This window comes from Leptodactylus fuscus, chromosome 1, assembly GCF_031893055.1.
Source record: "Leptodactylus fuscus isolate aLepFus1 chromosome 1, aLepFus1.hap2, whole genome shotgun sequence".
In the NCBI taxonomy this organism is placed as follows: domain Eukaryota; kingdom Metazoa; phylum Chordata; class Amphibia; order Anura; family Leptodactylidae; genus Leptodactylus; species Leptodactylus fuscus.
In genome coordinates this window covers 140,280,703-140,307,366 of record NC_134265.1, presented here as the reverse complement: position 1 = coordinate 140,307,366, position 26,664 = coordinate 140,280,703, and the positions used below count along the sequence as shown (strand labels likewise).

Below are 26,664 nucleotides of genomic sequence, written 5' to 3'. Positions count from 1 at the left end.
CCCCTTTAAATGAATAAATGGTAAATACCAGTACAATCTACAAACAAGTTGAATCTCTACACATAATAAAACCCATATAATTTTTTGTGTTTAACTGTGTTAACCACTGTGTTAAAACAAATTAAATTGTTCCCTTTATCAGTTGATTTTCTTTTGTATATGTAGAATTTTTGTGTTATTTTAAAAAAAATTACATTTATACTATTTTTTTTGTAATATTTTTCTATTAAAATTATTGGTAAGGAGTAAGAAAAAAATACTATTGTTAATCCACCTGCTTCTTCAGTATACAGTTTTTTACATTTGCTTTAATTTGAGTATGAGCCATTTGTTAAATATTTTATAAGCATTTGAGCTTTTTGTTTCCATATACTGGTCTATTACTAAGCATCTATTACTTACGATTAATTATATACAATCCCTTCCATACTTTGGAATTCAGCATGTATTAATAAATCAGTATATGGGGACGTTTTTTTGTCTTTGATTTTTTTTGTCTGAAAGATTGTTTTTAATGTGTTTGGTTTTGAAATAAAGAAATATGCAGTGTAACCTGTACTATGTATACTCACGTTTAATATCTGTTACTGAAAGTACACACTTAATATAGAAGCAACGACCACTTGACTCTCATAGTTGACATTCTGTTCATATGTTTTTTCTTTGGTGATGAAGGAGAGGAACATTCATTTACATCTTCATCATCCCCTTTATTTCCATTACAGTCCTTTCATCTATTTATATTCTGCTGTGATTAAGTATATATTAAGTAACAAGAAGGCAGAAGTGTCATAACGTTACATCATATATCATTAGTCAAGTTTAGCAGTACGATCTGCATTCATGCACTGACACAATAAGCATTCATGGATAATTGTAGAAGTGAAGTAGATTTTTAGTTATACATTTTACACTTCTGAAATTTAGGATTATGTTGTTCATGAAATCGAAAATAGAAAAATACAAAAGATGATACATATTATTAATTCTGTCTAAGATTTAAACAGTGCAACATTATGCCTCAGTATATGTCAGTGATATGTCTGTGTACTGTCTGTGCAAAAAAATTATAATTAAGCAAATAATTGAAAGCAAAAATGATGTGCGGTTCCCACAACAGTATTGTGATATGAAGATTTATGGTTATGGCCCTTCCTAGCCTAAACATAACAGCCCATGGCTTTACCAAAGATGGAAAGTCAAGATGGTGTGGGGCCCCCAAGATACCTGGTTCTTTCCAGCACTCCTGTTACAAGGGATTAAGCGCATACAAATTAAACTTTATTGAAATACACAATCTTGCACAGCCTCTTTGTCCATTTTATTTAAATGATCCAATGCAGTGCACTGAACCCAATAGAGTTCACTAAATATTGGAAACCTGCAGAGAAGCGCGCGCACACACACACACACACACACACACACACACACACACACACACACACACATACACACACCCAGACACACATACACACCACCCCAAAGGGTTAATAGCAAAGTTAAATCAGTTTTTATACTCACCTGAAACTATTTTACTACTTTATTTTGCCCAGCACTCTACTTTCTTGTGTTTACTGTAAGGCTTCCCCTGATTATACAGTTTGCTTAAAAATTTTGTCAAATTTGAATTAGTGAATTTATCAGTAAAGATATTGTCCAGGTTAAAATTTTATTTCTTAATTAGGTTGGAATAGGTGGGAAAAAAAAACAAAAAAACAGTCTGGCTTCTTTTGCTGGTCTTCAGATGTGATGATCTGGGGACGTCAGGGCTCGTTCACATCTGCGCCCAGGGTCTCCACTTTCAGGTTTCCGTTTCCTGCCCAAAACTGAGCAGGAGACGGAAACTTGCAGGCATTTTTCAAACCCATTCAACTGAGCGTTTTGTGCTCTCCGCAGCAAAACTATTTTTTTTAACCGGAGACAAAGTCGGACTTGCAGGACTTTGTGTCCGGTTTTTAAAAAACGGTTTTTCCGCGGAGAGCACAAAACACTCACCCGCGCTCATGGATGGACACGGTCTGTCAGATTTGTGTCTTCTGCCGGCAAAAGGCGGAAACCTGAGAATGGAGTCCGGGCGCTGGTGTGAACCCAACGTCACTGGTATTGATGTTCTGTGTCCTTCGCTGAGGCTGCTGTTTGACCTCAGTCGTTACATGTGGCGGGGACCTGCCAGAAGAAAACAATAAAACTGCAGGACCATTCTGGGAGGCATCAGAGCATCGGAGAAAGGCAAGTATGGGTTTTTTGACACCTCCTCTGGACTAATTAAAAAATACAATTTTAGCTTGGACAACCCCTTTAAGTTTCGTTAACTTTATACTCCTCCTAAGTTCAGGAGTAACACCAACTTTTTAAAGGTGTCACATGCCAAAAATATGCTGCAATGCATGATAAATGTATCTAAATTGGCACAAATGATTTAATACATTCACCCATTATATTTATATCACCTTTTTGTGCTTTGCATCAGAATTTTGTATCAAAATTTGAATACATTGTTGCATCTTAAGCTATGTTCCCTTTTCACTTTAGGTAAAGTGGAAAAAAAAGTGTCTAAAACCCAAATGGGTTTTTGTTCTTTAAAATTAGTAACAAATAAAAAAAGCAATATAAATTAGGTATTGCCACTCCAAAAGTCCCAGCCTTGAACGAGGCACCTGGGGGGTGCTAATGCCCGCAATCAGTGCAGGCATTGATCGCAGGCATTAGGGACGGATGTACACAGCATTATATAAGCCACTCTGCTTCTGAGTGGCCTTAATATTTAAATACCAGATAAGGAACATGGCTTCCGATTCAACATCCAGTTGTCTGGTTGTTATCCATTGGTCTTTTGGGTTGTTCACTGGTGGAAAGTGTACTGGAAGGAAGCAAAGCCTGATGTCTATGATGGTGAATTTCAGGTGGGGGCACCAGCAGCTGGACTGGACAATGGTCATAATACTCAGCCTCAGCTGCTGGTGATGTAGCTGATGGTGAGAGATGTTCCTCACCCGGCAATGCAAACGGTCCAGGTTGGCCTGACTTCCCCTCTAGTTCAAGTAGGACATCTGCAGATGTCGATGGAGTGGGATCAATCTCCTGCTCGTTGTTGAGAAAGGGACTCCAACTGTCACTCTGGTTCCTCTATCCCGGTTCCAGGATTGTGGATAACTTATATTATCAATAATTGAAAAAGGTTCTGATAAGAACTGAAACATTGCTCTGCTTGGAATAAACCCACACTTTTTCTAATTGTTGGAGTGCTGCCATTTTTACCACTTCTTATATTGTCAATACTTACGGTCATTGTTCCTTGCTGGGAAGAAGCAACAAGAACACCTTGTGGTTTGTGATCTTCTATTTGGAAAGAGAAGACCCACTCTTATCAGCCCTATGGATGTCCTTCATGAAGCGGTCCCGTACGTTTGTCCAAGTACTTTAACAAATTAATCCTGTAGAAAGAAAGAGAATAATTTTTAAAAGATTTATACAAAACTTATACTCGTTCTCCTCTATATAAAAGTTGGTCCATTCAGGATATGGGACTTGGTAGACCTCCAACCATGCATCCATCCTGGCATGATTAGTCAGCATAGGCCTTCACACTTTTGTTCCACAGCCATGGTTGTGAATGAACTTGCATAAAAGAAGAAAAGAACAAAAAATAAATGAAATAAAAAAAAAAAAAAAAAAAAAAAAATTGTCACATTGCTTCAACTCTAAATATAATATGGTAGTGAGGGGGTCCCCGGGAAAAACTTAGAACAAAAGTGGGTCCCACTTTCTTAAAATTTGTGAAACACTGGTGTATGTGACCAGGATTAACCCAAAAATGAGTATAAACCATGTGCATTTCAAGTATGCTCACTAGTTCAATGAGGTGTGGGACATTTATATCCATATGATGATTTTCTTGTGGAATTTGTCAAATTCTGCATGAAAATCCATGCTGTCATATAAGGTGGTATTTTCCGCCTCCCATTCTTTTCAATGGGATTTCTCAGACAGAATCTACCTTAATAATGAGCAAGACCTTTTTTCTCCTGCTAGCTGAAAAAATAAGCTAGCAGAAAAAAATCCACTACTGAAATGAATAGGAGGCAATTTCATGCTGAATTTGATGCAGATTCCATGTTACAATCCAGGTCAAATTCCTCCGAGTGAACTTACCATTAGACTGCGATAGGTGTATACTTTACTCTGAGTACCCTTGGGTAGACATTCTCCATCAGAATATCTCCAGTCTCCTAATTGAGGCTGGGAATATTGTTAATCATGGTGGAATCATATAGCAACACACAATGCCTACAGCTTTATAGTATAGGACCCATCTGCAAATAAGTAGGATCTGTTATGGTGTAGGGATCTCTGACCATGGACTGGCCCCTAACTGATAACCTCTTAGTCAAGTGTAAGGGAAAACACAAAACAAAAACAAAAACAAGAGTATGAGAAGTTTGGAATATCTTGTCTGTGATACTACTAATTCCTACCTTGCACACTAGAAGTAGCCGTGGACCCAACTAACCTGAGTGGGCATGAACACAGCCAAAGAAATAACGCACCTACAAGAGAAGCAGAAAACCCTGACTAGTTTCACATTTATGAAGGAGAGGTAAGATACAGAAAGAGCCCCCCACAGGGACAGGACTTACGGTGAACGTGAGGAAACACAAAGTATACAGCAAAAAATAAACTTGAAACACAGAAATACTGACACTATGCAAAGGGATAGAAAAAACAGAACTTAGTATCGCACACAAAAAACCCTACTAAAGGTCCAAACATCCCAGCAGTTAAAAGCCTAGGGTTCACTGCACCCAGAACAACTATGCTTGGATCAAAATGCTCAATACTTAGTCAATATACAAGATAGTATGAATAAGCAGCAAAGAAGGCTGATTGGGCCAGGACTCAGACACAGATGAGTAACCAGTTTCAGGCAGTCAGACCATTTCTGGAACACAGGAAACTGAAGTTTAAGACCGGCATCTGACAGCATGCACAGCAGAACTAAATAATAAAGAGCAGGAGTAAGCAGAGAGGGGATAGGAAGCTGCACACACAGCCTGTAATTAGTCCTCAGCACTGCTGAGGACTTAACCCCTTCAGAGGCAAAGACACACTAAGGTAGTGACCCACAAAGCAACTGATCACGTGATCCATGCATGAGTGCTACCGCAGAAATAGCATGCCCAGTGTGAACATTCCTCTGCAGCATGTCAGATGATTCATGCGCCGAATGCCGTTCAGACACTCCGCGCCTGAACCTAACAGGCTGAGACTGCAAAGACCGGGTCATAACAGAACCTTAGGTTTACTAAAAACTGTATTCAGGTATTCATACCTAGCTATATTGCTTTTTTGAAAGGTTGAGCAAGAGCCAATAAATCTGCTATTATAAGTTCCATAGGTTTTTTTTTGTTTGTTTTTTGTTTTTACCAAGATTTCCTTTTGCCCTAAATTGAGGAATGCTTTGTTGCCTTTTTGAGTGTGAGTGTTCTAATATAAAATTGAAACATTATACAACTTGATTTATTTCTGTCGTGCTGATGTACTGTACATGGAGAATCAATAGCAATGGCATATTACAATCTGCCTAATACAAACATTTAATAACTTGAAAATATGGATATAGCAATGTAGTGTAGTTTATACAGAATCATTTTGTGATTAACTCAGTCTCTGTAGAAACAAGCAATTCAGCTTCAGAAGACAATTCTAATCCTGCTCAGACTTCATTTCATGGTAATATGAATTACTGGAAACCTAATATTTGCTACTATGGATACTGCTAATATCCATTCCTATTTACAGATTAGTCCAAAGCTTTTATTATCTCAAACCAACACTTTAAAGAAATCAGTACAACTGAGAAAATAAGAATTGTTTTCTTCTCTTTTACCTGCCACTTTATTCTGATCATCTCCACAATGACCTTGGTTTGAACACTACTAACCCATAACATTTATGCAATAATTTTATGACTTTTGAGGTTACATGAAGGTAACTGTGAACAATAAAGTACTGTATATACTTGAGTATAAGCCGAGTTTTTCAGCACAGTTTTTGTGCTGAAAAAGTGCTCCTCGGCTTATACTATACTATACTAGTAATTTTCTGCTAGCAGGCCAGGAACGCAGACCCCCCCACACACACACTCCTTCTCACGCCAGGTGACGTGGCCACATAAGCTTCCTGGCGTGCTAGCGGAAGTACCGTAAGGACTTCTACAGTTTGAAATGTACAGCATCGCCGCGCTCCTACCAGGAACGTGGCGATGCTGCAGGTCCGAGCACCCGCCCCGGTGTCTCTATGCTGGGTCCGGATGCCGGGTATGTAAGTGTAATGGAGCCACTCTGCAGAGCGGTCGCCATAGCAACCAGCACCTCCACTGTAACGCTTACAGCGCTAATGCCGAAGCTTATGCCTACAATCAGAGAGCGCAGGCACAAGCTTCTGCATCTCCGCTGTAAGAGTTACAGCGGAGATGCTCTCTGGAGATGTCCCCCCTCCCAAAAAAAGAGTTTAAAGTTAGCCCCGGTGCCAGTCCCTACCGGCCCCATACCTTTAAAGTTGCAAACCGGCTCCTGCGTGGCGAGCTCACAGGAGCCGACCTGTTCCAATGACAGCCGGGAGCCTAATGAAGGCTCCCAGCCTGTCATCGCTATATTACTATTGCGGGTGGTCTATGAAGCTCCGCAATAGTAATGTATAGAATTTCCCATAGACGGCAATACACTTGTATTGCCGTCTATGGGACTTGCAATCAAACGATTGCAGGTTCAAGTCCCCTGGGGGCTAATAGAATAGTGGGAAAAAAAAAGTTTTAAAAAAATGTAATAAAAAATAAAATAAATAAAAGTTGTAAATCGCTCCCTAGAATACATATAATGGCTGGTTCACACCAGCACCTGATCTCCGTTATGCAGGTTTCCGTTTTCTGTCAGCAGAAGACGGAAACAGACATTCAGTATCCACCGGTGAGCGCCCGTAAGCATCTTCTGCTCTCCGCGGCGAAACCATTTTTTTTTTTTTTTTTACCGGACACAAGGTCCTGCAAGTCCAACTTAGTAAATGGTTAAAAAAAAAACGGCTTCGCTGTGGAGAGTAGAAAACGCTTACCGGTGGACACTTTCAAACCAATGAATGGGTTTGAAAACTGCCTGGAAACGGCAGGCAGGAAACGGAAACCTGCATAACGGAGATCAGGCGCCGGTGTGAACCTGTCCTCAAAGTAGAAAATTACTGTGAAACACATACACATAAGGTATCCCTGTGTCTGAAAGTGCCGAGTCTACTGAATGTAGGGTATCTGCAGTGCTCCTGTTCCGTCGGGAAGGGGTTAATAGGAGCACTGCAGATACCCTATATTCAGCCAGGCTGAGTTCCAATTGGGGGGGGGGGGGGCAACCCAGTCCTCAAGCTCAGGAAAAGGGCAGGCAGACAACCAAAACACCCCTCCCCTTCCCCAGCATCTACTGCACCCAAAAATTTCGGCCATTTTAATTTTTGAAATTTCCAATAGCTGCTGTATTTTCCCCCCTAGGCTTATACTCGAGTCAATAAGTTTTCCCCATTTTTTGGTAAAATTAGGGACCTCAGCTTAATTTCGGGTCGGCTTATACTTGAGTATATACGGTAAGTAAATTACGTAGGTAACTTTATGTGAAATAGCTGTGAAATGTTTAATATTATATACCAGGCACAAAAACAAAAAGAGTTTACACCGAAGATAATAGAAAACTACATTGTATTAATCATAAATATTATTCAGACAATTCATAATGGATAAAAATACAAAAAGCAAATGTAGAGGAGAGACAAAATATAATCACCCTCTACTACAAAGAATATATAACAGGGTAAACCCACAAAAAAACACTGGATAATACTTAAAAAAAAAAAAAAAAAAAAAAAAGAGAATGCACTATACTTACATCAAATAAGAAAATTATTAAACAGACTATGAATACATATGGCACACAGAAAACAAAAATTAAAAAAATGCTACTCCAAAAATTACATCAAAAACAAGTATATGATGAATAATTAATGAATTCAGGAATCATAAATTATTCACATAATTCATAAAGAACCGTAAAAATAAATAAATCACCAATTTGTATAGATCAAGTGTTTGTATACTTCATGTAATAGGGAAACAATAATCATGAATTTAATAAATAATGAAATATGCAAAAAAATGTGGAGGTTACCCTAAGCAACATACAAATACGTGGCCTGTATAAATGTATAATATAAATGAAATTTGAAAAAGCAGTAAAAACATTACAAAATCAATAAATAATCAATTTATAGTCTAGCCTGTGCAAAACTGAAAAAAATCTACAAGTGCAAGTCTGAAAAAAATGTTATTTAATTATAGTTTAATTTCTACTCTGCTCAGCTAATACACAGTGATATGAAATGTTGTTACTCTGAAAAAATATTCAAATAATTTCTTAAGCGTTTTTTTGCTGCATGTGTATACAATAGAGTAGTCTGCACTAATCTAGAAAAAAAAACTATTTTAAACTAACTTTTCTTGGAATACTTGTTCTTAAAAAGACAGCAAAAACAAAAAAAAAAGACATACACAGAGTGCCAGAATTATTGGCAATCACTTTAATTAAGCAGTGTGTGTTGTAAAAGAAATGACTGGAAAAAAACAGCAGGGGGCAGGAAAAAGAAGGGGGTTGAGAAAATAAGCGTGCAAGTATTATTAACAATAAGAATGTGGTTGGAAACAGCAACAGTACTTCTGATCTCGATGGTACTGCCAGTGGCCACAGGATTGTTATACTTCCTGAGAATGAAGATGAAGTTTTTGATTACTTATATCACTCATCTCACTCACAGGAGGATATTACATCCTAGAGTAATGGGATCTTGAGTCATGCTTCTGTGTATTCCCCTCCTCCTACATAACACCTAATATACAACAGAGCCTTTCTGGACTGGCATCCATGACTTCACTTTCTTCACTGACAGAGATCTCTGGTAGAGATGTGGCACATGCTGAGAAATCTATTTCTCCCAGTCAAAGCAGTCTTCCTCCTGTTTTTAATGAGCTGGATGACAACAGTCAGCATTGTGTACAAGAAGAGGAGGAAGAAATGACTTGTGGAGGTTGAGGTAGTATTGGCAAAGTCACTGTGTGATATTACTACTGGTAGTCATTCTGATAAGAGAGTTAGGTGTATATTTGGAGGTGGAAATATTGAGTAGAAGCATAGCCATGATGCGTCAGAAAAAAGCAGGTAATGAAGATTCTTATGCACCTAGGACCTGGCAACCAGTACAGGTGGGCAAGGTGACATCAGATGAAAAAGGTGGTGGCAGTGGTGATAGTAACTAGAGATGAGCGAACAGTGTTCTATCGAACTCATGTTCGATCGGATATTAGGCTGTTCGGCATGTTCGAATCGAATCGAACACCGCGTGGTAAAGTGCGCCATTACTCGATTCCCCTCCCACCTTCCCTGGCGCCTTTTTTGCTCCAATAACAGCGCAGGGTAGGTGGGACAGGAACTACGACACCGGTGACGTTGAAAAAAGTAGGCAAAACCCATTGGCTGCCGAAAACATGTGACCTCTAATTTAAAAGAACAGCGCCGCCCAGGTTCGCGTCATTCTGAGCTTGCAATTCACCGAGGACGGAGGTTTCCGTCCAGCTAGCTAGGGCTTAGATTCTGGGTAGGCAGGGACAGGCTAGGATAGGAAGGAGAAGACAACCACAACAGCTCTTGTAAGAGCTAAATTCCAGGGAGAAGCTTGTCAGTGTAACGTGGCACTGATGGGCTCAATCGCCGCAACCCAGCTTTCCCAGGATCCTGAATGGAATACACTGTCAGTGTATTCCCGTATACCCGATATATACCCCCGATACCTGTTCCAACGGTGTGCCCCCCCACCTTCACCCCAGAAATACCCTGCAAGTCCCCTAGCAATAGAATTGGGGCTATATACACCCACTATTTTTGCTACTGCCATATAGTGCCAGTTTCTGACTGGTAATTCAAAGAATATATTGGGGTTATAAATACCCTCATTTCTTGCTACTGGTATATAGTGCCATTGTCTGACTGGGAATTCAAAGAATATATTGGGGTTACGTGCACCCACAATTTTTACTACTGGTATACAGTGCCATTGTCTGACTGGGAATTCAAAGAATATATTGGGGTTATAAATACCCTCATTTCTTGCTACTGCCATATAGTGCCAGTTTCTGACTGGTAATTCAAAGAATATATTGGGGTTACGTGCACCCACAATTTTTACTACTGGTATACAGTGCCATTGTCTGACTGGGAATTCAAAGAATATATTGGGAATACAAATACCCTCATTTCTTGCTACTGCCATATAGTGCCAGTTTCTGACTGGTAATTCAAAGAATATATTGGGGTTACGTGCACCCACAATTTTTACTACTGGTATACAGTGCCATTGTCTGACTGGGAATTCAAAGAATATATTGGGGTTATAAATACCCTCATTTCTTGCTACTGCCATATAGTGCCAGTTTCTGACTGGTAATTCAAAGAATATATTGGGGTTACGTGCACCCACAATTTTTACTACTGGTATACAGTGCCATTGTCTGACTGGGAATTCAAAGAATATATTGGGGTTATAAATACCCTCATTTCTTGCTACTGCCATATAGTGCCAGTTTCTGACTGGTAATTCAAAGAATATATTGGGGTTACGTGCACCCACAATTTTTACTACTGGTATACAGTGCCATTGTCTGACTGGGAATTCAAAGAATATATTGGGAATACAAATACCCTCATTTCTTGCTACTGCCATATAGTGCCAGTTTCTGACTGGTAATTCAAAGAATATATTGGGGTTACGTGCACCCACAATTTTTACTACTGGTATACAGTGCCATTGTCTGACTGGGAATTCAAAGAATATATTGGGGTTATAAATACCCTCATTTCTTGCTACTGCCATATAGTGCCAGTTTCTGACTGGTAATTCAAAGAATATATTAGGGTTACGTGCACCCACAATTTTTACTACTGGTATACAGTGCCATTGTCTGACTGGGAATTCAAAGAATATATTGGGAATACAAATACCCTCATTTCTTGCTACTGCCATATAGTGCCAGTTTCTGACTGGTAATTCAAAGAATATATTGGGGTTACGTGCACCCACAATTTTTACTACTGGTATACAGTGCCATTGTCTGACTGGGAATTCAAAGAATATATTGGGGTTATAAATACCCTCATTTCTTGCTACTGCCATATAGTGCCAGTTTCTGACTGGTAATTCAAAGAATATATTGGGGTTACGTGCACCCACAATTTTTACTACTGGTATACAGTGCCATTGTCTGACTGGGAATTCAAAGAATATATTGGGAATACAAATACCCTCATTTCTTGCTACTGCCATATAGTGCCAGTTTCTGACTGGTAATTCAAAGAATATATTGGGGTTACGTGCACCCACAATTTTTACTACTGGTATACAGTGCCATTGTCTGACTGGGAATTCAAAGAATATATTGGGGTTATAAATACCCTCATTTCTTGCTACTGCCATATAGTGCCAGTTTCTGACTGGTAATTCAAAGAATATATTGGGGTTACGTGCACCCACAATTTTTACTACTGGTATACAGTGCCATTGTCTGACTGGGAATTCAAAGAATATATTGGGAATACAAATACCCTCATTTCTTGCTACTGCCATATAGTGCCAGTTTCTGACTGGTAATTCAAAGAATATATTGGGGTTACGTGCACCCACAATTTTTACTACTGGTATACAGTGCCATTGTCTGACTGGGAATTCAAAGAATATATTGGGGTTATAAATACCCTCATTTCTTGCTACTGCCATATAGTGCCAGTTTCTGACTGGTAATTCAAAGAATATATTGGGGTTACGTGCACCCACAATTTTTACTACTGGTATACAGTGCCATTGTCTGACTGGGAATTCAAAGAATATATTGGGGTTATAAATACCCTCATTTCTTGCTACTGCCATATAGTGCCAGTTTCTGACTGGTAATTCAAAGAATATATTAGGGTTACGTGCACCCACAATTTTTACTACTGGTATACAGTGCCATTGTCTGACTGGGAATTCAAAGAATATATTGGGAATACAAATACCCTCATTTCTTGCTACTGCCATATAGTGCCAGTTTCTGACTGGTAATTCAAAGAATATATTGGGGTTACGTGCACCCACAATTTTTACTACTGGTATACAGTGCCATTGTCTGACTGGGAATTCAAAGAATATATTGGGGTTATAAATACCCTCATTTCTTGCTACTGCCATATAGTGCCAGTTTCTGACTGGTAATTCAAAGAATATATTGGGGTTACGTGCACCCACAATTTTTACTACTGGTATACAGTGCCATTGTCTGACTGGGAATTCAAAGAATATATTGGGAATACAAATACCCTCATTTCTTGCTACTGCCATATAGTGCCAGTTTCTGACTGGTAATTCAAAGAATATATTGGGGTTACGTGCACCCACAATTTTTACTACTGGTATACAGTGCCATTGTCTGACTGGGAATTCAAAGAATATATTGGGGTTATAAATACCCTCATTTCTTGCTACTGCCATATAGTGCCAGTTTCTGACTGGTAATTCAAAGAATATATTGGGGTTACGTGCACCCACAATTTTTACTACTGGTATACAGTGCCATTGTCTGACTGGGAATTCAAAGAATATATTGGGAATACAAATACCCTCATTTCTTGCTACTGCCATATAGTGCCAGTTTCTGACTGGTAATTCAAAGAATATATTGGGGTTACGTGCACCCACAATTTTTACTACTGGTATACAGTGCCAATTTCTAACTAGGAATTCAAAATGCGCAAGGCTCCCGGAAAGGGACGTGGACGAGGCCGTGGGCGAGGTCGGGGGAATGGTTCTGGGGAGCAAGGTAGCAGTGAAGCCACAGGGCATCCCGTGCCTACTCCTGTGGGGCAGCAAGCATTGCGCCACTCCACAGTGCCAGGGTTGCTTGTCACATTAACTAAACTGCAGGGTACAAACCTTAGTAGGCCCGAGAACCAGGAACAGGTCTTGCAATGGCTGTCAGAGAACGCTTACAGCACATTGTCCAGCAGCCAGTCAGACTCTGCCTCCTCTCCTCCTATTACCCAACAGTCTTGTCTTCCTTCCTCCCAAAATTCCGAAGCTTTACAGAACAATAACCCAAATTGTCCCTGCTCCCCAGAGCTGTTCTCCGCTCCTTTCATTGTCCCTCAACCTGCCTCTCCACGTCACGATTCCACGAACCTAACAGAGGAGCATCTGTGTCCAGATGCTCAAACACTAGAGTCTCCTCCATCTCCGTTCGATTTGGTGGTGGATGACCAGCAACCCACCCTCATCGACGATGATGTGACGCAGTTGCCGTCAGGGCATCCAGTTGACCAGCGCATTGTGCGGGAGGAGGAGATGAGACAGGAGTTGGAAGAGGAAGTGGTGGATGATGAGGACACTGACCCGACCTGGACAGGGGGGATGTCAAGCGGGGAAAGTAGTGTGGATGTTGAGGCAGGTGCAGCACCAAAAAGGGTAGCTAGAGGCAGAGGCAGAGGTCAGCAGCTTAGGCGAAGCCAGGCCACACCCGGAATCTCCCAAGATGTTCCAGTTCGTACCCAGCCCCGAAAAACTCCCACCTCGAGGGCACGTTTCTCGAAGGTGTGGAGTTTTTTCAAGGAATGCGCCGAGGACAGATATAGTGTTGTCTGCACAATTTGCCTCTCGAAATTGATTAGGGGCTCTGAGAAGAGCAACCTGTCCACCACTTCAATGCGCCGTCATTTGGAATCCAAGCACTGGAATCAGTGGCAGGCAGCAACGGCAGGACAAAGGCCGCCTGCCGTTCACGCCACTGCCACTGCCTCTGCCACTGCCTCTGCCTCTGCCACTGCCACTGCTGACTGTGCTGGCGATGCACTCCAGAGGACGAGCCAGGACACCACTTCATCTGCCTCCGCCACTTTGTTGACTTCTCCCTCATCCTCCCCTGTTCCTGTCTTATCTCCTTCTCCTGCACCATCAAAGGCACCATCAGGCGCTTCTTTACAACAACCCACCATCTCTCAGACATTGGAGCGGCGGCAGAAATACACTGCTAACCACCCACACGCGCAAGCCTTGAACGCCAACATCGCTAAACTGCTGGCCCAGGAGATGTTGGCGTTCCGGCTTGTTGAAACTCCCGCCTTCCTGGACCTGATGGCAACTGCGGCACCTCGCTATGCCGTCCCTAGCCGTCACTACTTCTCCCGGTGTGCCGTCCCCGCCTTGCACCAGCACGTGTCACTCAACATCAGGCGGGCCCTTAGTTCCGCGCTTTGCACAAAGGTCCACTTGACCACCGACGCGTGGACAAGTGCATGCGGACAGGGACGCTACATTTCACTGACGGCACACTGGGTGAATGTAGTTGAGGCTGGGACTGCTTCCCAAACTGGCCCGGTGTACCTCGTCTCCCCGCCTAACATTCCTGGCAGGGACACGAGAAGAACACCCCCCTCCTCCTCCTCCTCTACCGCCTCCTCCTCCGCCACCGCCTCCTCCTCCGCTGTTAGATTGACCCCAGCTACGAGTTGGAAACGTTGCAGCACTGGCGTTGGTAGACGTCAGCAGGCTGTGCTGAAGCTGATCAGCTTGGGGGACAGACAGCACACTGCCTCCGAGGTGAGGGATGCCCTCCTCGATGAGACGGCAATATGGTTTGAGCCGCTGCACCTGGGCCCAGGCATGGTCGCTTGTGATAACGGCCGGAACCTGGTAGCAGCTCTGGAGCTTGCCGGACTCCAACATGTTCCATGCCTGGCCCACGTCTTCAACCTAGTGGTGCAACGTTTCCTAAAGAGCTACCCCAATGTTCCAGAGCTACTGGTGAAAGTGCGGCGCATGTGCGCCCACTTTCGCAAGTCGACAGTAGCCGCTGCTAGCTTAAAATCTCTCCAGCAACGCCTGCATGTGCCACAACACCGGCTTTTGTGCGACGTCCCCACACGCTGGAACTCAACGTTTCAGATGTTGAATAGAGTGGTTGAGCAGCAGAGACCTTTGATGGAATACCAGCTACAAAACCCTAGGGTGCCACAAAGTCAGCTGCCTCAGTTTCACATCCATGAGTGGCCATGGATGAGAGACCTTTGTGACATCCTACGGGTCTTTGAGGAGTCCACAAGGAGGGTGAGCTCTGAGGATGCGATGGTGAGCCTTACAATCCCGCTCTTGTGTGTTCTGAGAGAATCCCTGATTGACATCAGGGATAACTCAGATCACACAGAGGAGTTAGGGATAGCATCCGATCCGTCACAGCTGGAGAGTAGGTCCACACATCTGTCCGCTTCACTGCGTTTAATGGAGGAGGAGGAGGAGGAGGAGGAGGAAGAAGAGTTGTCCGATGATGTGATGGTGATACAGGAGGCTTCCGGGCAACTTCGAATCGTCCCATTGTTGCAGCGCGGATGGGTAGACATGGAGGATGAGGAGGAAATGGAGATTGAACTTTCCGGTGGGGCCAGAGGAGTCATGCCAACTAACACTGTGGCAGACATGGCTGAGTTCATGTTGGGGTGCTTTACAACCGACAAGCGTATTGTCAAAATCATGGAGGACAACCAGTACTGGATCTTTGCTATCCTTGACCCCCGGTATAAAAACAACATCTCGTCTTTTATTCCGGTAGAGGGGAGGGCCAATCGCATCAATGCTTGCCACAGGCAATTGGTGCAGAATATGATGGAGATGTTTCCAGCATGTGACGTTGGCGGCAGGGAGGGCAGTTCCTCCAGTAGGCAACCAAGTTCTCACCGGTCCACACAAACGAGGGGCACACTGTCTAAGGTCTGGGACACCTTGATGGCACCCCCTCGCCAAAGTGCCGCCACGGAGGGTCCTAGTGTCACCAGGCGTGAGAAGTATAGGCGCATGTTGTGGGAATACCTTTCCGACCACAGCCCTGTCCTCTCCGACCTCTCTGCGCCCTACACGTATTGGGTGTCGAAGTTGGACTTGTGGCTTGAACTTGCCCTATATGCCTTGGAGGTGCTGTCCTGTCCTGCCGCCAGCGTCCTATCTGAGAGGGTGTTCAGTGCAGCCGGTGGCATCATCACTGACAAGCGCACCCGTCTGTCAGCTGAGAGTGCCGACCGGCTCACTTTGATAAAAATGAACCACCACTGGGTAGAGCCGTCATTTTTGTGCCCACCTGTGTAAAGCACCCCAACATGAAACTCCATGTCTGTACTCAACCTCTCCAATTCCTCCGCATCCTCATACTCATCCACCATAAGCGTTGCACAATTCTGCTAATACTAGGCTCCCTCCACCCTGATTTCCCCCAACTCTGCTGGTTAGAGGCTCCCTCCACCCTGATTTCCACCAACTCTGCTGGTTAGAGGCTCCCTCCACCATGAATTGGTCCAAACTGGGCTGTTTAGCAGCTCCCTCCACCATGAATTGGTCCAAACTGGGGTTTTTAGAGGCTCCCTCCACCATGAATTGGTCCAAACTGGGGTTTTTTAGAGGCTCCCTCCACCATGAATTGGTCCAAACTGGGCTGGTTAGAGGCTCCCTCCACCATGAATTTCCCAAAACTTGGCTGTTTAGAGGCTCCCTCCACCATTAATTGGTCCAAACTGGGCTGGTTAGAGGCTCCCTCCACCATGAATTTGCCCAAACTGGGCTGTTTAGAGGCTCCCTCCACCATGAATTTCCCAAAACTTGGCTGTTTAGAGGCTCCCTCCACCATTAATTGGTCCAAACTGGGCTGTTTAGAGGCTCCCTCCACCATGAATTGGTCCAAACTGGGCTGTTTAGAGTCTCCCTCCACCATGAATTTGCCCAAACTGGGCTGTTTAGAGGCTCCCTCCACCATGAATTTGCCCAAACTGGGCTGGTTAGAGGCTCCCTCCACCATGAATTGGTCCAAACTGGGTTTTTTAGAGGCTCCCTCCACCATGAATTTGCACAAACTGGGCTGGTTAGAGGCTCCCTCCACCATGAATTGGTCCAAACTGGGCTGGTTAGAGGCTCCCTCCACCATGAATTTCCCAAAACTTGGCTGTTTAGAGGCTCCCTCCACCATTAATTGGTCCAAACTGGGCTGGTTAGAGGCTCCCTCCACCATGAATTTGCCCAAACTGGGCTGTTTAGAGGCTCCCTCCACCATGAATTGGTCCAAACTGGGGTTTTTAGGGGCTCCCTCCACCATGAATTTCCCAAAACTTGGCTGTTTAGAGGCTCCCTCCACCATGAATTTGCCCAAACTGGGCTGTTTAGAGGCTCCCTCCACCATGAATTGGTCCAAACTGGGTTTTTTAGAGGCTCCCTCCACCATGAATTGGTCCAAACTGGGCTGTTTAGAGGCTCCCTCCACCATGAATTTGCCCAAACTGGGCTGTTTAGAGGCTCCCTCCACCATGAATTTGCCCAAACTGGGCTGGTTAGAGGCTCCCTCCACCATGAATTGGTCCAAACTGGGTTTTTTAGAGGCTCCCTCCACCATGAATTTGCCCAAACTGGGCTGGTTAGAGGCTCCCTCCACCATGAATTGGTCCAAACTGGGGTTTTTAGAGGCTCCCTCCACCATGAATTTGCCCAAACTCTGCTGGTTAGAGGCTCAATCCACCCTGATTTTCAAAACAAATGTTGGTGCCAACCTCAACTTACTACAAGGGCCAAATTCACTGCTGGTGACAAGCTCTCCTCACTGCAAGTGCCAAATACACATGTTTCAAGGTGTTTTCCTACTGTCAGAGAGGTGGTATTGAGTGTGTAAAGTGTGTAGTTGTTAGGCTGTGATGTTGGGGTAATAGAGGGTCTTTGGTGTGTTAGATGCCCCCAGACATGCTTCCCCTGCTGTCCCAGTGTCATTCCAGAGGTGTTGGCATCATTTCCTGGGGTGTCATAGTGGACTTGGTGACCCTCCAGACACGGATTTGGCTTTTCCCCCTTAACGAGTATCTGTTCCCCATAGACTATAATGGGGTTCGAAACCCATTCGAACACACGAACATTGAGCGGCTGTTCGAATCGAATTTCGAACCTCGAACATTTTAGTGTTCGCTCATCTCTAATAGTAACAATTCCAGCTTTTGCACAGGACCAACATCCAAAAATCCTGCTGACCTAGGGGTGGGGTGGTGGTACTGGTGGGGGTAGTGGCAGATATGTTGTCACTAATGCGGGTGGCAACAAATATACACAGTCATTTCTTATGTAGGAATTCTTTCCTACATCTCTAATCAATAAATCCATGGCAATGTGCAAGATCTGCAGGCAGAAACTTAGCTGTGGTCATACAAGAACAAATGTAGGAATGCCATCTCTACGTATCTATATGAAAAGGCATCACTATCTTAATTTGCAAACAATCCAGGAGAGGAGGATGACCATTATTTATTCCAGGAAGTTGATGATGATAATGTCTACAACGCTAGCTAAAAACAACAATAGTGGCAATTCCTTAGATCCGCACATATGCGAGCAACCATGGCAGGCTATATGTTCCGCTGCTTACACATCGACAAGTGTATAAATAGCATCAAGCACAGGGATGAGTACTGAATGGCAGTGCTCTTAGACCCTTACCATAAACACAAAATAGGGATATTTTTCTTTGCTTTCCAAAGTGAAGAAAAATTTGAATATTATTAGGATAAGCTGTATACCCACCTTACTGCTGTGTTTAGGGAGACCACTGCAACTAGCAGCCGCATGCATCCCCAGGTGGTCTCTGCCCACTTACAGTCCACCTCACTTAGCCAGCTCTCCACCACATCTGCCAGTGGCACAGTGCCAAGAGTCAGGAGGAATAAAAGCAGCAGCATAAGTAGCCAAGCTCAGTACAGTATCTAGAAGATAATGAACCAAATTTTCACCGGAACCACAACAGTTGAACCTAGAAGGACCTATATTCCAGCAGATAAATCTGCCCCCATGGAATTCTGGGCCAGTAGATTAGAACGGTATAAGAAGCTGGCCAAGTTTGCCATGGGAGTTTTATTTTGTCCAGCCTCAAGTGTAGTGGCCATAAATCCGGCATGGATTTGAGAGGATTTTCAAACACCTCTGTATGATGCCTCCGAATAGTGGTGTCACCTTTAATATCATGTTCCATATATTGTACTGCTGCTGTTGCTTCTATTAAACTGCTACCACCACTGCCACCACTTAGCGAGATGTGTCCTTTGGCCCAATCCATCATATTATGCCTTACAACAGTGTGAAAACATGATGCTATAGCTACCACTACTGTCAGACATGTATTGTGTCTTGGTCTATCATAGTATACCATGCCACACTGCCACTTTTATTGCCACAGCTACCAACACTCAACCAGACACATCCTATGGCCTGGTCTATCACAGTCCATAAAAGCACAAGGACCACTTGTGGAAGTTGCGGTTAACTCTGTTTATATATATGCATATATAAACATTTATCTATCTACCAAAAAGTGAGGCAGGACTCATATAGGATGAAAAAGGCAAAGGCTGGATTTCTTCCATAAGTACTACGTTTTAGTCCATTAATCTTTCTAAATCTATAGTATCTATCTATCTATCTATCTATCTATCTATCTATCTATCTATCTATAATAAAAAATGGCAGCACTCTACAGGTTGAAAGAAGGAGGGTAATAAATCTTTATTTACCCATCTGTGCAACATTTCAGCTCCATAAAGCCTTTTCAAGTTAAAACCATTGTGCATGTGCCAAACATTGATAATGAGATACAATCCATTCAGTTTTAATTAGATATAATAAATTGTAATTAAAATATAATGCATCATATAGAGTAAACTCACAGTGATAAAGTATTCAACGTTACAAACATTCATACATTCTACCATACGTTGTGAACAATTCATGTAAATATGACCTCCTTGCATCTGTAAAGTGATAATTAATTAATATCTCCCCATGTGTGCACAATACAAAGCCATGTGCAAACAGTATGTTAATTACAGAGCAAAGTGTAAGCAATATGTTTATTATAATCCAATAGCTCCCCCAAAATGGAAACTGGCAGATTGCTAAACAATTGCATCCCATGCTCAGCATCCTGGTAGCGCGACTGTACGTCAGGAAGTGAAACCACTCACCAGAAACTCTGTCTCAATGCGTATGTGCAATAGATCCTTTTTAAATAACTAGCTGATAGATAAAAAAAAAAAAAGACTAGCTGAATGGTCTATCATGTCTTATACATGAATACATGGGGGTTTAAAGGGATTCTATTATTAGAAAAGCCGCCATTCCTTAGAAGTATCTTCTTTCTTCCTGATGCAAATGAGTTTTCTTACAGCACTAGGGGCGTTCCCCAGTGCTGCTTGAAAACTCTACAGTGACAGCTTCTGTCTTGTTCTCCGCCTCCCGCATCTTGTCTCGTGATTCTCTTTTCTTCTTCAAAAGCACCAACTGCACATGTCCGTCGGCCATTTTCCTGTGGCCGAACGAGAGAGGTCACAGAGAAATGGTCAATGGACACAAGCAGTCGATAATAGGCACATATGGGGTCCTGGTAAAATGCAGACACCAGGCAGGGAGGTATGGATGATTTGAACGGGGCACCACACAAGGTGGGGATAACCTTGGTGGATAAAGAGTGGAGTGTCTGCTCATCAGGAGCCGCCATTTTAGTAGCAATGGAGACGTGGTCAATAGAGCATTGTGTGTTTGTGTACAACACCTTTATTGAAACGGGCTGTTCTGTCACTCAAACACAGAGACGTTTCCGGAATCATTTCAACGTTGGCCGTTCTGAAGTTTGACACAATAATGAAGTGTGTGAATAACTTTCAACGACCAGATTCTTTGAGACCTGGAACTGCATGAGGAGGTGACCGAACAGCTGGACCTGCATTTTCATCCCTATAAGATGATGGTTGTCCAACAGTTGCAGCAAAGCGACTACGGAAGACGATTCAGATTTGCAGAAAAATTTTGGAAAACATGACTGACGATATTTGTAATGGCAACATCCAAGCTACACATTGAAAAAAATAAAATTTGAGTTTTGTTGAAAAATGAGTGTGTAACTGTTATTTCAAATCATCCATACCTCCCTGCCTATCCCTATACAATTAAAATATCAGCTCTGTGCTATTCACTTGCAGTACATTTCTTTAAATAAAGAACAGACTATAAGTAGTACCGCAGTCTTTTACTTTCTCCCTGCTGAAAGGGTAACTAGATATAGCTAAAATACCTTACTCAAACAGAGAATTACAAGCTGTTGTGTCCGTATAACAAGTTTTCTGATTGTCAGCCCTGTGATCACAGCAGCCGTGGCACTGATTTTGGCAACAAGCCTCTCTCTTTGCTGTATGAGATTGGTGTGACTGGGTAGGAAAGTGAGAAGTGTCAAGAAACAGTAAGCGGTGATGAAGCTGTAAGTGCACTGTATCTGGGTAGATAAAGATAGCTTCTTGACAGTGCATTAGAAAGGAGAGGGAAAGGCTCCTGTAATAAATAATATTTGTCAATGGCTGGTTAAATATGCAGCTTTCTTTGTAGTAGCTTTGATTATGATGCTCTTTTACACTATTACATTATTATATATATCATTAGTATCACGGCTGTATAATTTTTGTTTTAATTTCCATTTGCAGTATCTCGCTATGATAAGATAGATGCCTCCTTAGTAATGCTGCATACCTTACCGTCATGCTGATTTATAAGCTCCAGATATTTTATCATACACAAGGCCTTGGCTCTTGGGCTTCCAGAGATCATGTTATCAGCTTACAAATATAGAATATTAGTACATCTAAAAGGCTAGTCACGCTGTGAGGTTTGACCTGGCTGACTGTGAGTTATGCTTCAGCTATTGCATCTGCTGCTGTAAACAAGAGAGGCGGCTATCTGCACTGTGCAGTGCATGGAGAAGGACCCATCCTCTCGACTTGTGGCCTCTATTGTGTATTGTAAGTGAGCAGTGTGTGTGGAGTATGTTATTAAAAGCCAGTTGTTTGGAAAGGTTAGATTCACTTAAAATGGAATGTGCACTCTATGCTTAAAGCAAGTGTTGTTGTGTCTGTCAGATGGGGGATCAGATTTTACTGTTCTGGCAGTGATTCAGTTGCTAGCGCTACTATAGACAGTTCATTTATACATTATATGGATGTAGTAGGGTTAAATTTGTCATTTACCTCTTTGCAAACAGTCTAATATATGCATAAGGCACTTCAGATAATAAAGTAGAATTTTGTAAAAGTCAGATGTAAAGACAAAGGTTTCCAAGTGATTTGTGCTAAGCTATAGAGTCTTCTGTGCTGCACTTGACACAGTCAACTTTGCTAAATCTACATTTCCTTATATTTTTTGGTTTTTGTTCCGGATCTTAAAACATCTGCTCTTGCACAAAAAGTGAAATGTTATGCTGATACTCTCGCAGAACTATATCCAAATAACAATCCCCTCTGTTCAGCTGATCTGTATAGCAGGTTTAGTCATGGTTAGAATGACAGCTGTCTGCTCAGACACCCGTGTAGGAACAAGGCAGACTCATATACCATAACAAACTATTCTGCTCCTTGATGCTTTTTATTGTCTTAAACGTGTATGCAAGAAATTTATGTCAGTATTACAAATAAGTTTCATCTAATATACAAGTAGTAGTTATCAGCATGGTATACATGGAAAGCACCATATATATGTACATGTGTTCACCTCTTTCAGTAAGTGCATCGTGGAGCTCTAACACCGTACAACTGTTGGGTGCACTCACCGTACAGTCCTCTGAAGTTCCAAATAGGGAGGAGTGGGGGTAGATGAAAAAAGCAAACCGCAAGTGTATCAGACCTTCCTCGACCGTTAAACTCTTGAACTTCTGAAGCTTGTCATGTGATTCTGCTCTTTTCTTCCTATTCATTGATGTGGACACTAAAGGCGACAAAGTCGCATTTACTAATTCAGGCCCATGTTTTTTTATTTTTTATAAATTCTTTATTTATGAATACAAAATAAACAAGGTAACAACACTCAATTGGGAAGCAAAACCAAAAAGGCCCAACATAGCAACAAAGGGTCGAATATGTAATTAGGCATAACAAACAAAATGGGGACAAGGCCTCCCGCGAACAGACAGGCCGAGAGAGGCCCCAACACCACCCTAAACAGACAAGGGAGCAGGGAGAGGGAGGGACGAGAGAGAGCAGGAGAAAAAGGGAAAGGGGGAAGGAAGGAGGAAAGACGCTGTCAGGTCTTCCATTGATTGGATGTCCTCCACCTTACGGAGCCAGTGGCAAAGAGAGGGAGGATTGGGGGACTTCCAAAGATCTGGTATGCAGGCTCTAGCTGCATTTATCATGTGCCGTATTGCCGATTTACAATAGGCATGAAGAGAGAGGTCCGAAAGGTGTAGCAAGAAGAAGGCTAATGTGTTGGGAAGGGTGGTTTGAAAGATGTGGGAAATTAGGAGGAGGACACCGTCCCAAAAGTCTCTCAGCACCGAGCAGCTCCAGAACACATGCAGAAGTGTCCCCTCCTCCGAGCCACAGTGCCAACAGAGTGGAGAAGAGGATGGGAAAAACCTGTGCAGCAAAGATGGGATGTGATACCATTTAGTGAGGATCTTGTAACCCGCCTCTTGGTACTTACATGTCATGGATCTCTTGTGGGCGAGCTCCAAGATCCTAGCACAGTCCGCGTCAGACAGAATCAAGTTGAGATCCACTTCCCACTTAGTCAGAAAGGAGGGTCTGTGGCCCAGAGGGGGGGAGACCAGCAGCGCGTAGAACACTGGAAAGGAGTGGCGGAGGAGGCCAGAGCTGGTACAGGCCGTCTCAAAGCCAGTGAGGGGCCTATCAAAATCACCTGAAGCAGGCAGCGAAGAGAAGAAGTGGGAGAGCTGCAACACATGCCAAGGGCCCAAAGGAGGGAGATCCGGGAAAGTGAGGAAGTCACCATGAGAAAGCCAAGCACCTCCAGTGCGGAAGTGCATGGCTCTCTGCATACCCGCCGCACTCCAGCGCCAAAACGGGCCTGATGGGAAACGGGGGAAGGGGAAGGAGAAGGGGAGAGGCGTTTCTTACGAAAAAGCGTCCTGCACACCTTGAGGGTAGGCCCAATAGTGGGATGGGAGCACAGAGAAGGGGGACGAACAGAGTCCAGCCAGGGGAGGAGATGGAGAGGAAGGCTCGAGACCCTGTTATGTCTATTTTAGTAAATACCTGTATCCCTCATAAAATAATTCTGGTGCATTGGGTTTTGAGTCTTGTTCTGTTACTCCTCCATAAAGTGAATAATTGACAATTAAATGTTACTCTTTGTTAATAGTGTGCCTGTCTATTTAGAAAGACCCTACTAGCACTTTTGAACAGTACCACATTAACAAAGGCAATGGTAGCAGCCAGTTTAGTCACATATTCCTAGTGACAATAACAAAGGATATGCCATGAAATACTTACTAAAATAAATGTGTTAGCATTAGGTTACCAAAAAATAGAACTGTTGTGGAATCTGCTATACCCTATCCATGATGACTTATACTCTGCTCCAGAACCTTCCTGACCTTCCTCCTCCCAAATATCAATTGCACTGAGAAGCTGACTTGGGTCCTATGCTCAATCTGTGTGTCACTAATGGGCCTTTTGCCTGCCGCAGATCCTAAAGGAGCTTGACAGAAAATGACAGGGGATGTCCAAAGAGAAATAGATCTTTGTACCGTATTAGCCAGTGGATAGGAAATATAAAGATTGAGAGTCTTCAGTAGATGATACCTTTTTAACGGCTAACAAAAATGATGACAGATTGCAAGCTTTTGAGACTACTCAGGTCTAGAGATGAGCGAGTAGTATTCGATCGAGTAGGTATTCGAAATATTTGTACTCGATCGAATACTACTAGCTATTCGCAGTAAATATTCGATTCAGAGCCAGCGTTGATTGGCCGAATGCTATACAGTGTATAGCATTCGGCAAATCAACGCTGGTTCTGCAGCAGGCTCGTCCTTGCTAGTCAGGAGAGCTGGCAGCTTGCTGTTACGAGGGAGCTGACTTCTCATAGGATTGAATTGACCAGCGTTGATTGGCCAGTGTACAGCATTTGGCCATTCAACGCTGGTTCCACCGGAGGCTCGTCTGTGAGGAGGCGGAGTCTAAGATCGGACCACAGCAGTCTCCATTGTGGTCTGATTTTAGACTCCGCCTCCTCACAGATGAACCTCTGGCAGGTCCAGCGTTGATTGGTCAGTGTATAGCATTCAGCCAATCAACGCTGGCCAATTCATTCCTATGAGAAAGAGAGTCAGCTCCCTCATAACAGCAAGCTGACAGCTCTCCTAACTATCAAGGATGAGCCTGCTGCAGAACCAGCGTTGATTTGCCGCAGGCTCGTCTTTGCTAGTGGGGAGAGCTGGCAGCTTGCTGTTACAAGGGAGCTGACTTTTTATCAGCGCAACTGCAAGTGTTGTGCAGTTAAAGCGCACGGTCCCCATAGACTATAATGGTGTCCGTGCACTTTAACTGCACAGCGCTCCTCCTAAACACTCTCCTCCTGCTATTCATAGACTTGGTGACTCTTCTTTAGTTGAATAGTGGTTCCCCTAGTTCAATAGTTCAATAGTCGATCGAGGCTCTACTCGAAACGAATATCGAATCTCGAATATTTCACTGTTCGCTCATCTCTACTCAGGTCTCTTCATCTGGCATGGTATAACACAATTTCTGAAGGCATGCATACTTATACACAAAAGGGCACAGGGATAAAGTGTTCAGTTCAAGAGGAGATGGAAGCAGTATACATACAAATAAATAGATAAGTTAAAAAACAAATTATCAGTTCAAAGAATGAGTTTTTATGGTCCCTTTGATTGGTGATGTGATGCCTATCTCTTATAGAAGGACATAAATTCATGCGACAGTTTTAACCCCCTCTGGAATGTGTCAAAGGTGGTCATGAGTTTATACTCCCATACTCTTCTGTCTCTCTTAGATTTGAAATTCCCCCTTAAAACCAGAATCTTCATGTCACTTATGATATTATTATTTTGATTGCAGAAGTGTTTTGGCACAGGGAGGTCCATTCTCTGCTCTAATCGTGTGGTGGTGTGAGTTCATCCTCATCCTAAGTGTCTGTCCTGTCTTCCCTACATAAAGGCCACCCGTGGGGCACTTGGTACATATTATTAAATAAACCACATTAGGTGTGCTGCAGATGGAGGTGCCTGGGATCTTATAGTCCTGATTAGAGTTGGTGATCTTTATCTTGTCGGTGGTCAGTATGTGTGGGCATGTTTTGCTCTTTTTCTGTATACTCACAGGAACGTTCCTGTTGTAGTTGGAGATGACAGTGGGCTCCTAACAATCATGTTCCTGAGATTAGGTGGTTGTCTATAGCACAGGAGAGGGAGGTCTGGAAATATAGATTTTAGCCGGTCATCTTTTTGCAATAGTGGATGTAGTTTGAATGTGACTCCTCTCAGCATCTCCAAGTGTGGGTTGTATGTGATGACCAGGGGCACCCAATTGTTTTCCTGTTTGGTATTGTATTTTAATAAATCTAGTCTTGGTATTCTCCTGGCCCTGGCAATTCCGTTTTCAACTGTTCTTGGATGATAACTCTGCCTCAAAAATGTATTTTTGAGGCCACCATGGTGTTTGTCCATATCTACAGGATCTGAACATATGTGAT

At 43.0% G+C, this 26,664-nt stretch overlaps 1 protein-coding gene across 1 annotated transcript in view; it reads left to right on the top strand.

Moving 5' to 3' along the window:
* The first annotated feature begins 21,831 nt into the window (after positions 1-21,831).
* Positions 21,832-26,664, top strand: part of LRRC2 (leucine rich repeat containing 2) — a 284,202-nt gene continuing 279,369 nt past the window's right edge. Inside the window, exon 1 of the mRNA XM_075277223.1 lies at positions 21,832-21,956. The gene's annotated coding sequence lies outside the window, so the exon portion shown is untranslated. The remainder of the gene's footprint in view (positions 21,957-26,664) is intronic.